The 26,559-nt window shown below is 30.9% G+C and overlaps 1 long non-coding RNA gene across 1 annotated transcript in view; it reads right to left on the minus strand.

Annotated features, from left to right (window-relative positions):
• Window positions 1-7,937: 7,937 nt before the first annotated feature.
• LOC145265352 (uncharacterized) overlaps window positions 7,938-26,559 on the minus strand; it is a 314,468-nt gene continuing 295,846 nt past the window's right edge. The window contains exon 2 of the long non-coding RNA XR_013864635.1: window positions 7,938-8,677. This is a non-coding gene — a long non-coding RNA (uncharacterized LOC145265352). The remainder of the gene's footprint in view (window positions 8,678-26,559) is intronic.

Here is a 26,559-nt window from a genome sequence, read left to right on the forward strand (position 1 = left end):
TCTCATAAAATATGTTATGCAATTCTATCTACGTCTGCGAGTTCGTATCTTTTCTAGTTTCCTAATGAGTTTTTTTTGTTCTGACAAGAATTGACTGATATAATGGGATAATCGATTTTTACTCGAATCGCTTTTCATCCGTCGGATCCCTCATCAAATAATCTAGAAAGAATCCATATATAACACGTGCAGATAGAAATTATCTCTACCCCCCCTCTCGCATATATATATATATATATATATATATATATATATATATATATATATATATATATAGATTGTCTGAAGTTGAGCTACGCTGATGAGAGTTAATTAACTCGAAACACGCGTGTACGTAGATTACTGTATTAAAAAAATAATAATAGTAATATATATATATATATATATATATATATATATATATATATATAAGTAGGTTGTCGTTTGCTTGAAGCATTGTTGAAGAAAATTATAAGGTGAAATTAAAGCCAAGAACAATGCAAGATTTTTCATTTTTTATTTTTATATAGAGTAAAATTATTTCAACTCTAAACAACAGTAGTTTTTTTTCCTGTTGTATCACATGGTGTTATAAATCTCAATATATTTCGGACTTATTAGTCCTTTTTCAAGAGAAGACAGCGGAAGAGTGTTCTTCATGAGTGCAAACTCTGTCTGGCGGAGACTGAGGGATATAAGTAGGTTGTCGTTTGCTTGAAGCATTGTTGAAGAAAATTATAAGGTGAAATTAAAGCCAAGAACAATGCGAGATTTTTTTTTATATAGAGTAAAATTATTTCAACTCTAAACAACAGTAGTTTTTTTTCCTGTTGTATCACATGGTGTTATAAATCTCAATATATTTCGGACTTATTAGTCCTTTTTCAAGAGAAGACAGCGGAAGAGTGTTCTTTATGAGTGCAAACTCTGTCTGGCCGAGACTGAGGGATATAAGTAGGTTGTCGTTTGCTTGAAGCATTGTTGAAGAAAATTGTAAGGTGAAATTAAAGCCAAGAACAATGCGAGATTTTTTTTTATATAGAGTAAAATTATTTCAACTCTAAACAACAGTAGTTTTGTTTCCTGTTGTATCCAATGGTGTTATAAATCTCAATATATTTCGGACTTATTAGTCCTTTTTAATTTATTTCGGTGTATAAGACATATATATATATATATATATATATATTGGTGTATAAAACAACCCTGAAATAAAAAAAATCGTCTTTAAAAAACAATATTTCATAAGATACCGGATGTTGCAGTGACTTGTCTTGGCTAAACAAATATGGTTTAGTGATTTAGCAGTCGTCTTATACAACTGATATATGAAAAATTTAATAAAATTTACACCAATTCATAAGGAGAGAATGCAAAAGAAGTGAGTTAGGAATAGTGCGAATTTCGAGAATTTAAAGAAATTTTAATAAAGCGCCAATAGGAAAACACTAAATAATCGAATAAATAAATAAATAAATAATTTGTAATAGAAACTAGCAAAGTCAACTTATCAATTCTGTTGTTATTTACAAAACATGTGTTAAGATGAACTATGATGGGCTATATATATATATATATATATATATGTATATTTATATATATAGTTATATATATATGTGTCTGTGTGTAGCTCATCATAGTCCCATCTTAACATATATATATATATATATATATATATATATATATTTGTATGTATGCGTGTGTGTGTGTGTGTGTGTGTGTGTGTGTGTGTGTGTTAGTACGGTGTTCGGAAAAATGCCCATGTTCCAATAGCATGGTAAAAATGGCACCGGTAAAAATGACACTGGTAAATATCGCAAAAGTGAATAAATAGGAAAAAATGTCACTCTGACAACGGACCGTTTAAGAGGCGCGAACTAAACTCACATTCCCCTAGTTTAAAAAAAAAAATGTCTAGTCCACTTACTTTCGAAGAAGTCGGTTTAGTTAGATTCAACTTCTGTAGAAACAGAGAAAATATTTTTATAACGTTTATTTAATAATTGTTTTATCATATATATTTATGTATAATAATCTGAAAAAAGTCCAAGTAGATTTTACCGCCGCCATATTTACCTAAATTTAATTTATTTTTTTGAGTTTTGAAAATGGAAACTTCTTGTATTAAAATGACTTTTACTTGTTAAAAAAATATGGTATTGTACGGAAAATTGGAAAACTTGATTTACAAATTTACATTTGCAAATAATCCAAGGAAACATTTTTGATAATAGGAATATTGGTTGTGTCGAGCGTTACGTGAGAATAAGAAAAAAATGACCACCACGATATAGTCATATCTTTCAATCTCGATAATGACTTAAAAATACATAATAAAACAAATTTCAGGTAGAATCCCACCCAATAAAAGTTAAATTGAATGATGATCAATTGGTGTTTAACACTCTTACTATTTTTATTGTCATCGAAATCAGGGAAAGCGTACATTTTTCACTCAAATTGATTGTCTGGTCTACTTAGAAACCTATGGCGGTTCACAGGGAGATAGCTTCATATGCCTCTTCGCAGTGACTTAGTCCACAATATATGGTAGTCTATATTGCAAAATAGAGAACCTAATGTTGATTTTATCAAATTATTTTTTATATAATGGCTTGAATTAAAATTTGTAAACGCAACAGTTAACTATCATACTTCAGGTGTGCTCTAAACAGAACATTCATTTCAGACGTGCCCCCATCATATCAAAGAACCTACTGCTTATTTTATATACCTGGCTTTCCGTTGGTGCCGTGATAATGGCTTTGCTAGGGTTATAGATTATGATGGATAGTCAAACGAATAGAGAATGAAAGAGAATGGATATAAAAGCAATAACATTTTATATTTCTCAAGACTTTTCACATTTGCTTGCGAAAAGAATCGGTCAAACTATCAGAATACATTTTCATTTTTACGTTTACCGCGATTAGCCCTCATCAAAACAAAAAACAAACAAACCAGCTAACCCTACCACTTACTGTCTAATTGTCCACTAAAAATATTTAATTTCAGGGGGGTAGTCCTATTTTTGGCTAGAGGAATGAGCTTAGTCACATTTCTCGAACGGTCCTACTTTTTCGTTGTCAATGTGCCATTTTAACCTATTTATTCACTTTTGCGATTTTTAATGGTGCCATTTTTTCCGTTGACATTTTTGCCGTGTAATTTTTTTCCGGTGGCATTTTTATTTGTGCGATTTTTACCAAAATTCATATTAATACAGATACTACCGTTTCATGCTACGCAATACACAATGCAAGCAGTTATACATACTACTGCTAGTCTTTTAAGAGTTCATCTTGGACCCTTCACGGTGAACGGATCTTTTTCCTCAATAGTGCCTTTAATACTGTCAACAAGTCTCCTTGTATCACTATACACAAATTTTGTTCGTTTTCAATTAATTTCAATTAACAGAAGATGAGAAGCCACTGGACGATCCAACCATACAGATCATGGGCTGCATACAGTGGCAAACGATGATAGAAAGAACAAAATCCAAACCGCACGTATGTACTAAAGACTGAATTTATCAAAGTGAAGTATTCTTAATCGTTCCTCGGCGATAATGGGCAAGTACGTGTTTATTGAAACGAACTCGCGCACGTGTGTATTAAAAAATCATGAGCGTTTAATGTGCGTCTTTTTGTTTATTTAATGATTGCTTTTGAAATGTTAAACAGGAATATATGTATATATATATGCATATATATATATATATATATATATATATATATATATATATATATATATATATATATATTCACTTTTATTGCCAGAGGCACCGTCTCCCAAAGGGCATTTTAACTCATATACTAAGTTAGTCCTATAAAGCAGCTAAGTCGAATGGGAAGACTTATTAGTTAGTTAAATGATTAATTTTATTTTTTGTTAGGGTCCATAGGTTGTACATTTTTATTAATAATAGTTCTTAATACTTCTTGTCTATTTTATAAGCATAGTACATTTGATTTTTATAATAAAGTTTTATATGTGTAGTAAGTGTAGATGTGAATCCTGTATTATTCAGGTTAATCTTTTTAAATTCCTCAATTTGTCCATCAATAACATGGTTGAGAAATTCATTACTCACTAACGGTTGTTTAATATTGTTGAACCCCTTTTATAAAAGTGAACCAATATATATATATATATATATATATATATATATATATATATATATATATATATATATATATATTGGTTCCACTACCAACACCTTGTCGAAATTAACCATGCATCCGTCAAAAAACAGCGCAATATTTCACCATTTGAGTAACCAACTTTCCTGTCCTCTCTCTCAATTTAGAAAAAAAAATAGTTGACAACACATCTATACTTAAAGAACCCAATAATAACGGAAACTTGAAATACTAGAAGCATTACAAATAAAATCTAAAAAAAAAACAAACAACTATTAATAAAATAAACTTTAGCAATAATAATAATAAAATCCTGAAGTATTTTTAGGGTTATTTATTTAAATAGCTTTGCAAACATTTCAGGATGCTATTAATTTTAACCAATAGAGAAAAGGATAAATAATTAACCAACGAAAAGAGAAAAAAAGAACTTTATAAATTGTTCAAAACCAGTTAGATACATTTATCCCTGACGATGAATCCTGGAGAATTAGAAAGTAGTCTAACTTATGATAAATATGGTGATTACATCAGCCAGTTCCTGCCAGAAGTGAAGACTGTTATTCGGAAGTTGGAAAGGATCGAAAATAGAATAGACAAAAAACTCTATTTCATTTGATAAAATATGCCACAGTGAAGAAATGCTGCACATATATATATATATATATATATATATATATATATATATATATATATATATATATATATATATACTAGCATTTCAGCCCGGCATTACCCGGGTGTTTAGATGTGTTTGTTGAGAAAATAAAAGTGGTAGTAGGAAGCCAGACTCGAACCCGTACGAAGTGACATTTTTTAAAATTAAGGCTAGACAATCGAAAGGAGTGAATGGCTTTCAAAAATAATGCCGAAAAAAGCGACCCCCCACCCTGTAGAAACGTTTACAGTTGAAGGTGAAGATATTAATGTTTTTAGCCAATTTTTATGTATTTGTCGTCTGAATTGTCGGACTTCTTGGTAAAATTCGGTGCCTGTGTCGTAGGTTTTAGGCACACATAGACACATGCATAGATACATATATTTATATATTGCTAACTAAAAATTTTCGACCCAAACCGATTAAAAAGCTTGCCCTATCTCTATATAGCCTTTATGTCAAATTTCAAATGTATAGACCAGACATTTTCTGAGTACTTTGGTAGAGACCGCAGCGGTCATTTTTTTTTAATTTGACGCCTATTATGACCACTTCAAATGTATTGTTTTGGGTTCAAATCAAGTTATTAAGTAAGATTCATGTCCAAGGAACCTATATATAAAATTTCAAGTGTTTAGACCTAAAATTGTCAGAGGAGTTTGGTAGAGTTCTCAAAGGTCAAATCGTTGAACTTTCTGGCCGAAAACGAATTCCAAAAATTTTCCCAAATCTCAGTACCCTGCATATCAAATTTCAAGTCTGTAGACTAAAAAATTAACATAGTTATTGCGTAGGGAAATGTACACAGACACACAGACACAGATACAGAGACACGTCCACTTTATAGATATACTAGCATAGTATCAAATGAAATAGAGTTTTTTGTCTATTCTATTTTCGATCCTTTCCAACTTCCGAATAACAGTCTTCACTTCTGGCAGGAACTGGCTGATGTAATCACCATATTTATCATAAGTTAGACTACTTTCTAATTCTCCAGGATTCATCGTCAGGGATAAATGTATCTAACTGGTTTTAAACAATTTATAAAGTTCCTTTTTTTTCTCTTTTCGTTGGTTAATTATTTATCCTTTTCTCTATTGGTTAAAATTAATAGCATCCTGAAATGTTTGCAAAGCTATTTAAATAAATAACCCTAAAAATACTTCAGGAGGTGTATGCTGAGCAAAAAAAAAAAGTATTTTTTTTTCAAATTTTGACCCTATTATGATCAATTAAAATTTATTGTTTTGGGCGTAAATCAAGTTATGAAGTTAGATCCATATCCAACGAATCTATATCTAAAATTTCAAGTGTTTAAACCCAAAATTATCGAAGGAGTTTGGTAGAGTTCGCAAAGGTCAAATCGTTGAACTTTAACCCCTTAACAGTAAAATTTGTCACCGATAACCGATCACATAGATTGTCAAGTTAGATTCATGTCCAATCTTAGATATAGGTTCCTTGGACATAGATCTAAAATAACTAATAACTTAATAACTTCATTTAAGCTCAAAACAATAAATTTGAAGGGCTTATAATAGGGATCAAATTTTAGAAGAATTGACCGCTTTTTTTTGCTCAACATACACCTCCAAACACCCGGGCAACGCCGTGCTGAAATGCTTTTATATATATATATATATATATATATATATATATATATATATATATATATATATATATATATATATATATATATATGATGCTTTCCCGTTTGAGAATTATCTCTGTAGTTTGTGTTAGGCGTTCGAGTGATAAACATTTCCCGAAAACTTTTATTATGCTTCTTTTTTATCATCGTGCACAACGTGGAAACTCATAGCAACTGTGCCTCAGACGATTTCATCGGAATCGTTAGAAAACTTCTGCTTCGTTTCGGCTCGTTGTGCTATTTGCCAAACTGCCGGAAGCATGATCAGCCTGTTGACAGTTCAAGACAAAGCTGGATGCACCGTTGACTTTGGTTCTACGATAGTTACCCCTACTTGCACATTTGAAAGGCCTCTATTCTGTAGTAGAACATGTTCAAGGGGATTACCAATAATTGTTCACTGATAACAAGTGGTGTAAACTCGTGTTCGAGTGACAACAAATCTCACCAATTTCCAGCTCTCTACTCCTTTTTTGATAATCGTTTAAAGTCGTTTAAGATTTTTAATTTATGATGAATGTCGATGTTTTCGAATGGCAATATGCATTTTAATGATCCCAATTCCTTCCGCGCCTTACCGGTAGAGGAGTAGCTTGTGCTATCTCACTGATCTGTCTATTCTCTTAGGCTCTTCACACACAGTGTTTTATTAGTCGCACAGATGTGTGTGTATCGAGGGTATTTTTGCGGCAGAATTATTTGGAATAAGGTTAACGGTCATTTTATTGTATTCTGGCTTTCATTTTTTGTTTCTATGTATTTGATTTTTTTTCTATTTACACTTTAGTTTTCGTGTAGTTGATTCGTTCCTAGTTTACAAGCGTTGGTTTCCGCATTAAATGGTTTTCCTTAATATTCCGGCCTTGATTTCAATTTAGTTTCGTCAATTTTATGTTTCATTTTTATTTTTGTTTTATCAAGATTTTCCTTAAATTATTAGTATTTTACTGAGGTTTGTCGTATTCTACATTCTTTTCAGATCTCTGACAAATTTACTGTATTCGATTTGTATTTTTTGCCACATTGCTATTCACTCTGCGAACAGTTGCCCCGGCCAAATCTATGAGTTGACAGATTTTATCTCCCTGATGCCTACTTTGGTATTCCGTTTCTTTGCTTGAGTGTGACTAGCTATTTATACCTCTGCGTCCAAGAGGATCTCGCGGTTTCCACTGTCCAATACTGTCTCCGGTTTTGGTCTGTAACATGTGCTAGATCTTCAACATGCAGCATCTTGCGTCGGATGTCATAAGTATTTACAGGAATAAAGTAACATATAAGTTGCCGGTTTTGCAACCGCATATTTTAAATGAAGGAAACAGGAAAGCAGAATAAGTACATGAAACATCGCAGAAAACTAGAAGGAGTACTAAACATGGAGAAAGTCAATATAATGTCAATATTCAAATAGAATAAGAAACGCGATATCAAAGAAAACACAGAAACTATACAACAAACGACAATGATAAAAAAAAAACAGTTGCAACACTACAGGTTTATTTTTAAACTTTTATTGAAAAAATCAATTCAGATAATTTGATTATGTAGTAGAGCTGACATCTAATAAACCTAGCCGTCTTCAGCCTCGATCATCGTCTTGGTACGAATCCGGACTGGTAGCATGTTATTCCACAAGCACCGGCGGGAGCTCAGCAAATACTCGGTGAATAACGGCGATCAGGCTGGCTGTTGTGAGAGTTCATGTTGGTGATTTTCTCGGCGTATGATCAAACGAAGAAATCCAGCGGGTTCAGGCCAGGGGAGGCAGGGGACCAGTGAGAGAAGGGTATAAAGTCGTAGCACTCCTCTGAAGCCAAGCCTGGATCTCTTTGGACGGCGTTGAGTCCTGCTGTCACACTCAGTATTTGCCAGCGGATATCTGATTGCACCAGCAGATCCCCACATCCTTCAGCACATCCAGGACAACTTTGGCTTTGACTTCCAGGCCGACTTCGAAGATGTGAGGTGGTACGATGTGGCCCTCACTTGAAACCACACCAAATACCATAACCGTGGGTCGTCTGAAGCGTTGAGCTGGGCCCCAAGCGTTGAACCGTTCAGATTTGCGTTTTGAGGATGTTGTCAATGGTCCTGTCGTCACATCTTGAATCGGTAGAGAACATGAGTTGTACAGCGGCGGATCTCCGATTTTCCTCATTGAACATTGTGTCTGTTTCAGACACGATAGAAGGCTCCATTCGATGTTGGGATTTGTACACAACTGGCCAACTGGTAGATGGTCTGCAACAAGAAAAGAAACACGGTTTTAATGATGCAATAGGAATTAAACTGAACACAGAAAGAACACCAACAAAAGGAACCAAGGCGGGGTTAGCACATAAAACCAATGATAACAATGGCCAGTGTCAGCGAGAAATTAATCGTAAGCGGATGTTGAGATAACGTGTTAATTCACCTTTGCTTGTTAAAGAGAGAGGTGAAAAGCACTGAAAATCTATGGAAGACTCCAGGAATCATCTCACGTTATTATTAGGGCGCTATCGCTGGTGATAGCTTGCGTAATAACAAGGGCTATGATAACACCATATTCTTTTCATTGTTTTAACTCTCAAGTATATATCCGACACAGACACAATTAATCAACCGAGAACAACATCATTCTACAGAAAAATATATAAAATATCAATGGATATATACATGAGAATCAAAACAAGGAAATTAATATGCTGTTGTCATAGCCCTAGTAATAACACCTAGTCAATGAATAATAATGGGGTTGTCCAAGCAAGCCATGATGAGGACATTTAGCAGACATGACGTATCACTGAAGATGACCTGTGTAAGAAATCATCATCATCATCATCATCATCATCATCATCATCATCATCATCATCATCATCATCGTCATCATCGCCATCATCACCACCATCATCATCATCATCATCATCATCATCATCATCATCATCATCAATACAATTATTATAAATAACCCATCTTTTTTCTACATATCATCCTTTCTTTTTCATCTTTTCTCCTCGTGACGTCACCTCTTTTCAAACCAAAATCCTCCCTCCCCACGTTTCGAAGCTATTTCCAACCCGCATTTTGTGTTTCTATTTTGAAAGCGCCGATCTTTTCCCGACATGACACCAAAAAAAAAAAAAAAATGATCGTATTTCGTTCGTCGCATTTTTCCCGAAAAAAGAAACGCGCCAAAAATAGGTGAAAAAAAATCGATAAATGTGTCATGTATATATTTAACCAACGGATGACGACGCAATTTTTAGAATCTAGCTGCAATCATTTAAATACAATTTCACACACTCACATGCACACACAAACACACACACAAACACACACACATTTATATATATAAAGAAGCGCGTGTGTGTGCATATATACGAATATATAAGTGCATATATAATATATGTATATATCGGAGTTTATATAAAAATATATACCTAAGTTATATATACCTTTATAGTGTTTGTATATATATATATGCATATATATATGTATATATATATGTATATATATATGTGTGTGTGTATAGAGAGAGGCATCATTTTTATTTTAAATATATTTCATTAAATAAACTACACGCTTTTGTCTATTATTACTGTTATATATAAATGTCAGTGGATAATCATATTTTTACACAATATATATGCCGCTTCCTATTTTGGGGTACCAAATTTAACTCGCATTTAGGTAAAAATCCACTTTCGGATAAATAATAGAATTCATTCACAGGTATCGCGAAAAAAAAAACAAAAGAAAACAAGAAAAAACAACAACAAAAAACGAACAACACAGCACAGGAGTTAGGCTTCTAACCATGGGATCCTGATTTCGAATCTCTCTAGATTCAGTCACTCTGATGAGTCGTAGATGACGAAACACATGTCGGTAGATAATTATATTTTAAATAATATATATGCTTCTTTGGGGATAATCAAATCATAAAAGGGAAAATTCTTCCCATCTCTCATTTAGGTAAAAAGGCATTTTTGTATAAATAATTGATTGCATTCAAAGGTATCAAAACAAAAACAAATGTATAATGAAATAATGACGAACGACAAAAGTCATCGACGTCTGCTCTCTGGATTTTGCTCGACACAAATCGCTCCAAACCTCTATATCAAACTCCCCAAAAAGTGACTTAATTATTTACCTGAACACCTGTATGTAGCTGTTTTATATTTAGAGAGCTAATCCTTGACATTTATCATCGCCAGACCGTACTGTAATTGTACTTAAATGACCCAATCTCGAATTTAATAGTAGTTGACTTAATCTCTGATTACCGGTAGGGCCACGATATATAGCACATCTCTATTAAAAACTACCAGTACATCACACTAATAAACATGTTTTACTTAAATTACTTACATTAATGCAACATAAATACAACAGAGACACAATGGACTAGTTAATATTTAGTAGGATAGCCCTTCTGCAATTTGACAGTTTGCAATCTTTGGGGAATTCCTTGAATTAGACTCCGGAGAAAGGACATCCCATTTTTCTTCAATTTTTGTCCAAAGTTCTTCCAAATTTGAAATTTTATCATTGCGTAGCTGTTGCTTGATTTAATGTCATACGTTTTCGATAGGAAAGGGGTCTGGTGATTGTGAATGTCAATCCAAACACGGAATATCATGATCTTCTAGGAACCTCTTAACATTGCCAGCTGTGTGAATGGGAGCATTATCCTGCATGAAAATGGGATTATCATCCAAATTCCGACCAAAGTAGGGTAGAAAATGCTCAGTCAACATATTAATGTATTTGGTCGAAGTAATTCGACCTTGCAAGCGAAATATAGGCCCTGGACAATTGGTACTAATAATTTGTCACACCAAATCTTAACCTCCACCACTTTGCAGTGTTGAAACTGAGCACCTAGAATAAAATTATCCGCCTTTCCCCGACGAACGCACTGTCTACCATCACTAACTAACCTATTGAACTTGTTTTCGTCGCTAAAAAGCACATTTGGCCAATATGAAGAGTCATACTCAGTCCAGACGGCGCTTTGTGTTCTTTACAGAAATCATTGGCTTGCGTTTTGCAACATATCCTCGCAAATTAAATTCCTTTAATCTGTTCTTTACAGTAGAAAGAGATCACTTTTTAACAAGATTGCACTGTTGTTGGATTTAGGGGAACGTTTCAAATCTGTTTCTTAGGCTGCGAATCTTAATAGCGTTGTCTTGCCTGTTAAAAGTAACTCTAGTACGACCAGATTTAGGGGCATCAACAACACAGCCGATGTTTTGCTGCCTTTGCACAGTCTTTCGTACCGTTTTCTCGTCACATTTCAATCTGCGGCCGATTTCTTGATTGGATGAATCAGAAAGGTGGAAATTAATAAGCTCCTGACGATCATTAAGAGAAAGTCGTGCATATTGACTAAATGTTACGTTGTATGATTTGGAACAACAACAATTACGATTAAAGATGCTTTGTTGCCTATGGATGGATAATAAAAACTGATTTAGGGGCGATAATTTAAGCTGGTTTTAAGTGAATTTGTTGTTGCGGACCTTCTTTTAGCCTCTTGAATTTAGCTTCTTTTTTTTAAATTGACGTGAACACTAGAATATTTCGATTAAAAGTCAAATATGAACAGGTAAAATTATAGAGGAATAAAAGGCGAATCGAATGAGGAATATGATTTTAAACACTTACAATAAATTTAGCTTAAAGTTGCAGTTTTTGAAAAAATACAATTACTTCCTTTTTGCCGGAACTGTACATTGATAGATGAATAAATAGCAAAGTTTTATTTTCGTAATTGCTTCGTCTTTATTTCCATACTTCCTCGGGATGATTAAATGAAAGAAAATAAAATCCGCAAAACTCGGCGAAATATAAATCGGATTGTATCGCGGTTTGCTTGATCTGTGTTAGTTAACGGACTTTCTTGTGTTTCTTGTGTGTGACGCAGTTGATAAAGTGTCAGAGTACTCGCTTCGCGTGCAAGAGAATCACGTTTCGAATACTGAGCACGGATGTGTTCAACTGATGAGGTTAAATGAGGACGAAACTCGAGTTTAGGATTCCAGTGTGTTGGATTTCATGGTACTTGTGGGAACTCGCATTTAGGTAAAATTGCACTTTCGTAAATACTTGAATCCATTCAAAACATATCGCTAAAACCAAAACAAACAACATCTAAGTAAACCGCGGTATATCCAGACTGTTGGCGAGATGGGTCAGAGGTTTAGGCTCATTACCGTAGGGTCCCGATCTCAAATCTCGCTATATTCAGCAACTCTGATGAGTCGTAGACGAGGAAACACGTGTCAGTGGATGATTACATTTTAAAAATAATATATATATATATACTGCTCCCCATGTGGTGGTACCAAATTGGTTAAAGAGAAAATTATTCCCAACTCGCATTTAGGTAAAAATGCACTTTCGTAAATACTTGAATTCATTCAAAGTATATCGCTAAAACCAAAACAAACAACAAAACTGCTGTCATTTTTTAGAGACAGACTTGAGAATTGATGTATAGGGTATATATATATATATATATATATATATATATATATATATATATATATATATATATATATATATATTAAGTAATGTGATTGATAATTTAAAATTTAGAAATCAAATTATAATTAAATTAAAAATCAGTTTCACAAGAAGGAACAACAACAAAATCAATTATCTGTACGATCGTTTCGGAAAACCGTGTTTTTATTGTGGTAGACATCAAGTTACGGACAATAATTATTACATATAGTTTTTTAATAAACAAGGTCTCCTCGTCAGCAAATTTTAAAGGGTTTTATTAAATCTAAAAGGCACCATAAATAAACCTAGCATTAAAAGTAAGGCAGATGTATCTGCAAAAAAATTGAAATAAAAGGTCTGGATTTAAAATTGATAAGAAAATTAATATGGGTTAGAGATAGAAAAATAATAGAGCAAAATATAAATTTGAATTTAAATTATAAATTTGCCTTAAGTACAACATTATAAATATATACATGCATATATATGAAAAAATAGACACATACATACATATACATAGGTATAAAGGTATATACATAAAAATATAGGTACAGAAATTTACCTTTTAGTTTTTCGCCTTTTGAAATCAGGAACTATGGTTAAAATACTCATATGTGATGTTTGCTATGTCTTTTCACCTTATTGAATGATGAATTTTAAAAAAGGGGACGCCAGTGCAATAAATTATTTCCGTTAGCGTACTTTTGATTTAAAGAGGCCACGGTTTATATTTCGAATGTTGTTTGTATAATTGCATAATGCAAGGGGGACAATTAGTCATATTTTCTTTAATAAAAGGGCGAAAGGGGGATAATTAGTCTAACTTAATTTATTAAAAAAAAATAGAATTTCAACGCACAAACATTCTTTTAAAAATAACTCTCTGTCAAACCAAACTACTCTATCCAACTATATTTGGCAACTAAAAAATAACAATATTTCTTTCAACTTAAAATGGCGAGTAAAATAACCGTATAAACCAGGAGATAAATTCTGTGCACTATGTACAAAAGAGACCCTAAAAATTTTAAAATATGAAGATATAAAAAAATGCAACCACCCTATTAAATTCAAAACAGGAACTAATATTCAAATGTAGTCATAAACGTTGGTTTAAATTTAATAAATATAAACCACCTTAAATCATTAAAAATTACTTCTTAGTAAAAAGATATTACGATATTTTTTTTTTAATAAATTAAGTTAGACTAATTATCCCTTGATCCATAAGTTGGATGAAAGAAGTCACATTAGGTGGAAAGTAGCACATAAAATATTCCCGCAAGATGACACTATTTCTGACTCAGGAGGATGTACTCTACAATTGTCCACAAAAGCAAGCACTCTAAATCAGTTTTACATAATTAAAGAAAACGCTTCTGGACAACTGGCACAAATTCTTGTAAAAAACATTTTTTAAATAAATACTGGCAAAGGCGAAACTCCTTTCAATGCTCGGGGGCACTTTGATTTGCCGATGACAAGAAGCTTAAGTTTATGAGTTCCAGAAGCATTAGCGCATACCATCAGTGTTAGTCTTTCTTTATTTAATTTGAATCCTTTTATTTTCTGCTCCCCGGATCCGGCTAATGTTTTTGTAGGTAAGCACTTCCAATTTACACCGCTTACATTTTTTCCGGCATAAACAATATTTAACTATCGCTAATGGAATAAACAATAAACATAATTTCTAACATTCTATTCTACATTAGTTTTAACGATTGCATACAGGGTTCGATTCTAACCTCATCCTAATATCATTATCACTTATCTAGTATGTCTTCTTACTTACATGATAAGGGAACAGCCCTTTCATGTGATATATATATATATATATATATATATATATATATTTAATTTATTTATCCAAACATTGATGGTATATGTGCATACATGTTTCCGTAATTACCCATTATTAGGGAGATTACGTCTCCAGGCGAAGAATTTCCCTCGAAAATTCTTTGGGCGGAAGACGTAATCTCCCCAATAACAGGTGATACCAGAAATATGTATGCACATATGTAACCATCAATATTTATATAAATAAAGTTTAAAAAAAACCTGCTCTGTTAAGTCATTGAACACTTTTAGTAGACACATGTCGTTTCAGTGGATGTACTTAAAGGAAACAAATCAATACTTCCATAATATATATATATATATATATATCAGTTGGTATGTAATGCATTAAAAATGTTTGTAAGGATATTTATAAGTATTAAAGCAGATTTCCAAAACAAATACTTCATCATTTTCTCCCAATTTTAACTTATTTTGTAATATATATATATATATATATATATATATATATATATATATATATATATATATATATATATATATATATATATATATATATATATATATATCATATTGTAAAATTTATAGATGAAATATTATCATGAGCGTACTCAATTCCCCTCAGGACTGAGATTGAAAAATTATTTTAAAAAAACATACAAATTTTAGACGCATTTTTTTTAAGCTCCCAACCCTTAAAATCAATTCGACACTGAAATCAATAAATTATTCAATCAACATCCTGTGTGCAAAAATAACAGTGTCAAATATGATAACAAATGTGACACCGTCACATATCAAATGTGACACCAGTATTTTGACTCACCGTAATATAGTTGTACTGCACATGTAGAAATGATGATTCAAGATCACAAAAACAAAATTCTAAATTAAAATAGTCATGAGAAAAATAAATACAGAAAGCGAAAAAGTGACAGATCTCGTACAGCAGGCAAAGTAGCACGACAGGAAAAGCGATATATATATATATGTATATATATATATATATATATATATATATATATAAATATATATATATATAACTACTTAATTTACTCATATAAAATTAATATACGAAAGTAAAGATTTATGCGTAAACTTAAAGTATTTACTTCAAAGTGCTCAATATGTAGGTAGAGCTAGTTTGTAATTTATAAAATGTATATGGCGATTAAGCTACACTGAATATTCCGCGTTTCATCCACTCTAGGACTCTTCAGGCTTATGCGCAGAAGCCTGAAGAGTCCTAGAGTGGATGAAACGCGGAATATTCAGTGTGGCTTAATCGCCATATATATTTTATAAATTACTATATATATATATATATATATATATATATATATATATATATATATATATATATATATATACCCAATGTAAATATGTACAATATATTTATATATATTAAAAATATATGTTCAGTATATATACATATTCAATAGATATATATATTGAATATATATATATATATATATTAAATATATATTTAACATATATATATAATACATATATATATATACAATATATAAAATGTATATAAATATTCAATATATATATTCAATATATATATATATTAAATATATGTACTATATATATTCAATATACTCTATCTATATATATACGCAACATATACATATATATATAAATTCAATATATCATTCAAGTTATTTTAATATATAGTTAAGTGTTTGTTTTGTTCATTAAGAACTGCTATAAAGCTTCACCACTTACTCATTTTACAATCAAATTTCAAATAATTTTGACAGGTCAAAGGCCATCTTCTCAGCTAGATTTTGTAAACTATAATTAAATTTTAATAGTAAAACAAAAAAATATAATAAAATTACTGTACCAATATTCTCAGAATCTGTAAGGAACGAAGAGATGTTTTTTTTTTATTGAAATAAGCTAGGAAGAGTGGAGATGTTGATGTAACAGGATATAAAAAACTGTCGCTAACAATTTACGAACTGTGATGATTGTAAATCAGCTGGACTATCGCTAATAATTCACATGTAACAAGTGAAACAGAGTGGGGCAAATCTTATTTCAAATCCAAACCTGGAAAAATCATGGATTACATAGAAAAATGCAAGCATTAAAAGTAATATGATTAAGAGTAAAAGATGCAAAAGTAAAACGACTAGTATTTAAAACTTGAAAAGAAAAAGGCAGACTATTCTAGTAAAAATATTATAAATATATTACTCAATATATTGCAGCATTAATTTAGAATTCATTCTATATTTTTAAATTGAATTTTAAAGAATTTCTTAATGCTCCAATATTTTAAGTTCCAAATTTATAATATTTTTACTAGAATATCTTTTCCTTTTCTTTTCCAGTTTTAACAACTAGTCCTTTTACTTTTTCATGTTTTAATCTAACCATATATCTTTTCATGCTCGCATTATATATATATATATATATATATATATATATATATATATATATATATATATATATATATATAAACATACGTGAACTTATTTTGGATTATTTTGCTATGGAAAATAAGTATCTAATTATCATATATGCGTGTGTGTGTGATTACTTCAATATATTCTAGCTATATATATATATATATATATATATATGTATATACATATATATATATATGTGTACTAGCAGAAATACCCGTCGTTGACTAGGTTCAGAAACAACCTACAGAAAATGGACTGTGATTGATGAAAATATGATGAAAATATGATAGGTTATGAAAAGGAGGGGGTTGTAAAGAGATAGGTTTAGATAGTCAAAAATTTTACCCTAATCAAAATATGATGAAAGTAAAGATAATTTTCGCGAAAATATATTTTTTATATCAACTTTGTTTCCATTCGTAGCCAAGTGTGACCAACAAAATTATGTTTCCTTACAAAGAGAAAATGTTATATATAATAATATAAATATACTAGAAATAAATGTTACCATAGTCAATAAAAATTACTTTTATGGTAGAAAAGTTGATTGGTTTGTATTTTTAAGTCGTTTGTAAAAAAAAAAAAATTAATTCACGAACCGATTTTAAAAAAATCAAATTTGCGGCGACTTTTAAATAGAGAGCCCCGTTTTCAGTTTGAAGGAGGGGCACCTGAGCATTCTGTGTTAACAATTTAAGAGAGTTTCGTCAACATAAGGAATGCTTATAAACATATTTTAACATTTTCCGTTATTTTGTGCTTGAGGAATATTCGATTATGGCATGTGTAGTTTATATAAAAATTCATTTAAGTAGTTATCACCTCAAATTTAGTTTTAATTTCGGTTCGCTGAAAATATTCAAAGTAAAGAGCATTAAAAACTATTTCAAAACAAAAGAAAAACATGAACTGAACTTTTATTGACTATGGTAACATTTTTTCTTGTATATTTCTTGTATATTTATTTTTTCGGGTAGTCGTTTGTTGGTTTTTCTGCTACTTTTTCTTTCTCTTACTAAATAATATCGACGACATATCGAAAAACAAAGAAACAAAAACAGTTTTGAAAAATAATGAAGCTTTACTTACTTTAGTAAAATAATCAGAAACAGAAAAATGGGATATTAAAAAAGTAAACACGTAATTACTTTAGTTTTGTTAAAGAAAAGAATCGATATAAATATGAACAAGAAGAAAATGGCGCCTTTTTAAGCAGAACGGCTTCGTTTCAGTTTTACAGTATTTAACGGTGTAGTATTGCGCCGTCGGATTGAGGGTTGTACTATTATAATGTAAAGAACCCACAGAAAGGGTTGTAATCAACTGAATTCCTTCTAGTACACTGAAAAACGCTTAAACAGATATATAAATAAAAATTAAAAGGTTATGTAAATGTTTTTAAAAAGACACGTAATTACGTGAACATAATATTTAATTTCTTTTGATACGATAACAAGTAACGTTCTTATTTTTTTTATTATTTATCTATTTATCTATTTTCGAAAGAGATCCCCGTGCAAGTGGAGAAGGAAAAAACAGAGTTGTGCAAAATTTGTGTCGAGAATTGTCTGAAGTTTTTTTTTGCTTTCACTTTAATAAGAACGTGAATTTATGAGGTGAATTTATTCGACACAACATGATTCAACTCAAAAAAAATAAATAAATCCTAACATGAATTAAGATTAAATATAAGGTGTTATTGTGGACCCTCACCCCCTTTAAAAACCTTGTTAAACTTTGTGACATATTTCCATTCTATGGAGGTCAGTCGCGAACAAACACCTAATAATTTTATTATACCATATTTCTTCAAACTTAAACATAATTATCAAAGTATACTGACGCAAATAGATATGAAAAGTCTTTGTTAAATTTGTGTCATATTTCCATGGAGTACAGGCGCGAACGCATACCTAACAATTTTATTATACCATCCCTATTTAAGTTGACACATACTTATCAAAGTATTATTATGTACATCTATATCAAAAACCCTTGTAACCGTTTTTTTTTCATTTTTTATTTCCATATTTGGGGGCCAGGCACAAACGCAGGCCCCACAATTTTTATGAACCACCGTGCTGCCAGATCAAACATACTTATCCTGATCCTCGATAGATCTTCTATCATTATATGGAATCAGTTTTTTTAAAATAGTCAACCATATATGCGCCTATTCGTGACCAGACACACACACAGACGTTTTGCTTTATATATATATATATATATATATATATATATATATATGTGTGTGTGTGTGTGTGTGTGTGTGTGTGTGTGTGTGTGTAAAGTGAAAATGTCTGTCTCTGTTTGTGTTTCTGTGCACATTTCCCTGCCAAATAATTCTGTCAATTTTCAGTCCATAGACTCGAGATTTGACAAAAGGAGTATTAAGATTTTGGGAACTCTTTTAAATGTAGGTTGCTTTTTTCACCCTCGCTAATAATTTATGATCTTTTTACCACGGTTTTAAACGATGTTTTCTACCCCGTTGCAAACTTTAATCCTGAAAAGGGTTTGCTGAAAGACGTCTCGGTGGGGTTCTTTTTCTACCCCACCCCTTAGTTACAAACTTTATCTAATTTATGTTTGTTAAACATACAAATAGAACTAAGGAGTGATTTACTTTATAAGTGTATTTTCGTTTTATTTTTGAAAATTTCTTCTTTAATGGTGTATCGTTAAACTAAAGGGAAAAAGCAAAAACAAAACAAAAATAACTAAACTCTCAACAATTAATAATATCACTACATTCGGTTTTATTCAAATGTCATATATATATATGTATATATATATATGTGTGTGTGTATGTGTGTGTGTGTGTGTGTTTGGGCTAAAATCAAATCAAAAGTTTGAGCTATGCCCAAGTAACCGACAGCTAAAATTTCAAGTGCTTATATTCGAAGTAAAAATTTGTAAACTTGGACTCGTTGACAGCCATATTTCTGGCCGAAATCCGATTAAAAAGTTTTCTCCAAATATCAATACAACTTATGTCCAATCTCAAGTCTGTTGACTGAAAATCGAGAGGGTAGTTTGGTAGGGAAATGTACACACACGCACAGAGACGATTTCACTTTTAAAGATATATATATATATATATATATATATATATATATATATATATATATATATATATTAGTGATGGGACAATTTCTTACATGGTAACAAAAACCGACCTTCGGGACAAGATCAAAGTGTAGTATCTGCTCTTCAGATGCTGCACTTCAATTTCTTGCTGTCTGTCAGTGGAGGAGAAATGCTTCACAACTGAGAAAGTTTTTATTTTTGTTCCTTTTCTCCACGTTAAAAAACGACCCTGGTGTCTAACTCTGTCCCGTGGGGAGGCATAGTAAATAGGAACAAAAACCGACAAAATAGGAACTTTATATTCATTAAAGAAATTCAGTGTTGGTGGTATGTCTCGGTTATTTGAACCATGTATTTTGTTAAAAGGAATGAACTTTCCTGTATTTTTTAAAAGTTTGTCTAATAAGTAAGTCACTAAAAATGCAATAAAGACATAGTATTCTTGACTTATTAGTTTCGAACAATATAATATTGAAATAATTTTCCTTTTCAGATTTAATAAACTACTAATCGAGTAAGCTTAATTTTGGAATTTAAAAGCTATAACACTACAATATATATATATATATATATATATATATATATTTATATATGAGTGTGTCTATGTCTGTACATATATAAACAAGCTGTCCATTCTGTAAGAATCAATCAGGTTTTACTATTTTTACATAAAATGAATTCACGAACAGCAACTCATAAAAACGTAAACATGCAGACACGAATATAGACATATATATATATATATATATATATATATATATATATATATATATATATATATATATATATATATATATATATACGAGAGGAGAGAGGAGAGAAAGAGAAAATAACTTACGTCAGCCGAGTCACCCGGTGCAGACCTGACGGTCCCGAGTAGGTAGCACAGGTGAAACGGGTACATGGTGTCGAATTACACTTGGCTAGCCAGGGCCACCCGGTTCATGTATATATATATATATATATATATATGTATATATATATATATATATATATATATATATATATATATCTGTGTGTGAGTATATATATATGTATATATAAATCTATATATATATATATATCATGAAGCCGTGTGTAGTCATTAATACTTTTAGTGCACTGGATACCACACACGCACATACACACGCACACACACATCCACTCGCGCATTTATATATATATATATATATATATATATATATATAAATGTCTGCACGTACAAATTTCAAATATATTCAGAGACGTGCGCATACACACTCTGATGTATAGTGCGTGTTGACATGTTTATATATATACATAAATACATAAATGTATATATATAGATATATGTATATATATACATACATGTATATATATATACATGTATGTATATATATATATATATATATATATATATATATATGGTATGTGTTCTTACACACACACACACACACACATATATATATATATATATATATATATATATATATAAATATATATAGTGAATGGATAAAAAATATAATGTATTCCTTTAATTATTTATTATATCAATCAGTGAATCTATTTTTCCCTTAACTCATCAGAAAAAAGCAACATAAATCCAATCCAATTTTCGGATTTAATCACGTCAAGAAGCACGTTATTTCCTTTTGATAGATGGACTGTTTTTATTTCTTCTGATTTATTAAGGGCAAAATAGATGCACTAATTTATATGATACTTATTTATATATTGTATTAAAAAGGATAAGGATAAGATAAACATCATCGATAATTTTAAATGAACGCGCGATTCACATATAATCGCGTCTCTTCAATTTTATCAGCTATTATTGTAAGTTTAATAAAAAAAAAACTGTCCACAATGGCTGACGAATGTCAAGGGAACGCGTACATGAGTTGTTCATCTTTTGGTCACATACTGATTTGAAACCGACGGCACCATGTTGTTCTCAACTACTCAAGTACAGCGTATATGTGTATGGTAATGGCGATATCTTCTAGCCGCGATGAAAGCCTTTCAAATTGAGAGGAAGTTCCCTTTTTCTTTTCTCTCATCTATATCTCTAAATACATTTACGAGCAAAGTTTCAAAGCCATGCCTTTTATTATTATTCTGCCTAAAATGAATAAGAAGAAATTGCAAGTTGCATTGTTATAATGACTGAACTTATGCATTCATGACATGAAAATCTCATCTCTTTGTTGCACATATTGATAGTCTTGGACTCTGCAAAAACACTTCGCATGATGGAGGAACTTCAGAAGCAATGACGTACTATAAAATTTCTATATTAGAAAATTATTGAACCGATCAATATTCACCGGCGCCTATTTAACGTTTAGAAAACTGATGCAGCTGATGTAGGCATTAATAGGAGATAGGTTAATCGAGTCTAGAGTGGTGACAGTAGAGAAGTTACAAAGCGCACTCTGGATTTTACTATCGTTCATCGCGGACAAAAGGGCATTGAGAATTGTTGTGACAATGTAAAAAAAAAAAAAAAAATTATGGCGCACCAAAGTTCACGCAGTGTAATGCTAACACTCCGGTCTTCGTAGGTCTTCAATGTGATTATTTTGAGTTAAAACATAGGTAACTTTAATTTGGAATGACCCTCGTACATATGTATGCAGAGGTATAGAGATGTGTATACATAAATATGTATATATATATATATATATATATACATACATATATATACACATATATATAAATATATAAATGTATATATTATATATATACATACACACATACACATATATATATACAAAAATACTCATATAAAATAATATATGCATATATTTATTTTATATATTTGTAAATATAACGATATTGTTATATTTATTTTAATCTTTGACATTTAAGAATGCAATGATTGATTGCATCTGACATAAATTTATATACACAAATATTTAGGATGGTGTATATGTGTGGTCTTTTCCCCTCTCACTCACTCTCTCTACACATACACACACACACACATATATATATATACATATATATATACATATATATATGTATATACATATATATACATATGTATGTATAACGCATATATATGCCCATGTATTCATATATATAAATATATATCTGAGTTAATGTATACGATAAGTTCATATATATGTATATATATATGTATACTATATTTACATATTTGTTTTATTTCTTTGACGTTTAAGTAGAATAAGTTTAATATATTTGACATATTGATATATGCAATAAATTTTGTGCTTACAAATACACGCACCCCCCATATATATATATATATATATATATATATATATATATATATATATATATATATATATATATATATATATATATATATATATGTATGTACCCAAGAATGATTAATATGTAGGCATTTATATATCCTAATTATAGTACCAGTAAACGCTGGGTTTCTTAACATTTTTTTACTTAAAATCAATTAGGATTCTTTTCTTAACTTAAAATCGCTATTACAGACACAAACACACACACACACACACACACACACATACACACGTGCGCGCGTGCGCACGCACACACACATATATTTATATAAGTATATATATATATATTTTACAAGGTAGTCACCATTTATCAAGGCCCGGAAGCCACTCGGGGATAAGGGTTAATATATATATATATATATATATATATATATATATATATATATATATAGGGTTTATATATATATATATATATATATATATATATATATATATCCGGTTAAAGACCTCAATGTCCTCAACTACCGGGCTTGAAACCGTCGATACCGACTACCGATATAAATGTAAATTCTTGTATATATTAAACAAAAAAATATAATGCTCTTATTTCGAGAAAGGTTTCTTCCCAAATAACAGAGCACTGTATGGGATTTCTTTTTCTACAAAAAAGTACAAGTATAATAACCCCCACCAGGTACTTGCGGTGTATACCAATAACCCAATGGTCGAGCACTATCGAAAAGGAAGAACACAAAACAGGAATTAAAACCGCCGGAATTTCATGGCAAAAACACCAGAGATGGAGAAATACACGTTAAACTACTCGATAAAAAACATACCAACACCAAGCAACCAGCTCTATACAAAAATTCTGCTGGCAAAAATCGAAGACGTAATAAAGAGAATGAGATGGAAAATCATAAACGGAAATAACGCCAAAGAAAATGAAAAAAATAACTTCGGACTAAAACCGATTAAGTACCCTCCAAAAGTTGACGAAATAGAGGAATTTGAAAAAGAACTTTTAGAAATAATCCCCAAACTTGAATTTAAACACACACTAAACAAATTCCAAAAAGAAATAACCGCTGACATAAAAAAATAAAGAAAAGAAAAAATGAGACGATCATATTCTCAGACAAAACAAAAAACTTATACACTATGGATAAAGAAAAGAAAAAACAATTAATATTAAATTCCATTACCGATAAATACCAACTAGCGGAAAAGGGAACTTATGAATCAATAAATAAAGAAGCCACAGAGATAGCCACGAAATTAGGCATAGAGTATAGAGTCGATAGACTAGCAAAGAAAAACGGATGTGTTACTTTAAAAGACCACAAAGACAATTTCAAAAATAAAGCAACCTGTAGGCTAATTAACCCCGCCAAAAGTGAAATAGGCCTGGCTAGCAAATTCATTATCAAGGAGATAGTTAAGGATGTAAAAAGAAATTTGAACCTTAAATTGTGGGCAAATACAAACTCAGTCCTAGACTGGTTTAAAAATATAGAAGAACCGCAAAATTGCAGTTTCACCCAGATGGATATAGTGGATTTTTATCCCTCCATTACTAAAGAAATATTAGAAAAGACATTACAATTTGCATCAAAATATAGAAAGATAAGCACCCTAGAAATAGAAACAATTATGCAAGCAAGACGAACTCTTTTGTTTTTCGAAGGAAAAACGTGGGTTAAAAAAACAAACGATGAGGACCAATTTGACGTCGCAATGGGGGCCTATGACAGTGCAGACGTGTGCGATTTAGTCGGACTCTTTATACTGACCAACTTAGAAAATAAATTCCCAGATCATTCATTCGGACTATATAGAGATGATGGTTTATGTCTATCGCGAAATTATAATGGAAATGCATTAGACAGGTTTAGGAAAGAAATAGAAAAGTATTTCAAGGAGTTAGGATTTAAAATAATAGTATCCACAAATTTACGTAAAGTGGACTTCTTAGACGTAACTTTAGATCTCCAAAAAAGAATATATAAACCCTTTCATAAACCAAATGAAAAATTAGTATACATAAACAAAGGTTCATATCACCCCCGACAATATTTAAAAATATGGTAGCAAATGTGAGCAAAAGAATATCTACATTGTCTTCAAACGCAGAAGTATTTGAACAAGCAGCTCCATATTACAATGATGCGCTCCATAAAAGTGGGTTTAAAGAAAAAATAAGATTCGAACCAACCCATAACCAACATAAAAAAAACAAAAAAAGCAGAGGACGGAAAGTAATTTGGTTTCTACCTCCATTCTCATTAAATATAAAAACTAAAGTAGGATGGTTGTTCTTGAAACTACTAGATAAACATTTTCCAAAAAAGCACAAGCTACATAAAATATTCAATAGAAATACAATTAAAATAAGCTACTCAAAAACACCGTCAATAAAATCCATCATCTCTAGAGAAACAATAGAGAGGGAAAATGCAACATGCTCTTGCAGAGCCAAAAATGAGTGCCCGTTTGAAGGGAATTGTAAAGCAGAGTCACTTGTATATGAAGCAACTGTAACGAATACATCCACAAACGTAACTAATAAATACATTGGAATGACGAAGGGGCCGTTTAAACAGAGATATTACATGCACATGAGCTCTTTTACAGCAAAAGAGAGAAGTAATACGGCTTTAGCAAATCAAGATCTGGCAGTTAAAAGAAGAAGGTGCGCCTTTTACGGTGAAATGGAAAAAAATCGAGCAAAAACCTTCATACTCCCCAGAGCTAAAACAATGCTCGCTCTGCAATGCCGAAAAATATTATATTTTAAACGCAATCCAAGAAGATGGATGCTTAAATGTAAAAAATGAATGTTTGAAGGAATGTATACATAGAAGAGGATCGCTTCTTATGAATTGGGATAGAAAAAAAGATAAAACGTGAAGATAAAAAAAAAATTATAGACACATGTCAAAATATTTTATTTTATATTATTGTAGATCTTATCACCCATTTTAAAGGAGATCTAGAGAGAATTTTTAAGTTTAAAATTTTAAATGTCTTAAAACGTATTTTTAAATAGAGCGAGATCATGTTATATTAATATACTTAAAATAAAAACGCCAATTTTTGACACCGTTTAGACCTATTTCAATCCAAGATT

Source organism: Euprymna scolopes, chromosome 40 (assembly GCF_053919585.1).
Source record: "Euprymna scolopes isolate OS-2025 chromosome 40, ASM5391958v1, whole genome shotgun sequence".
In the NCBI taxonomy this organism is placed as follows: Eukaryota; Metazoa; Mollusca; class Cephalopoda; order Sepiida; family Sepiolidae; genus Euprymna; species Euprymna scolopes.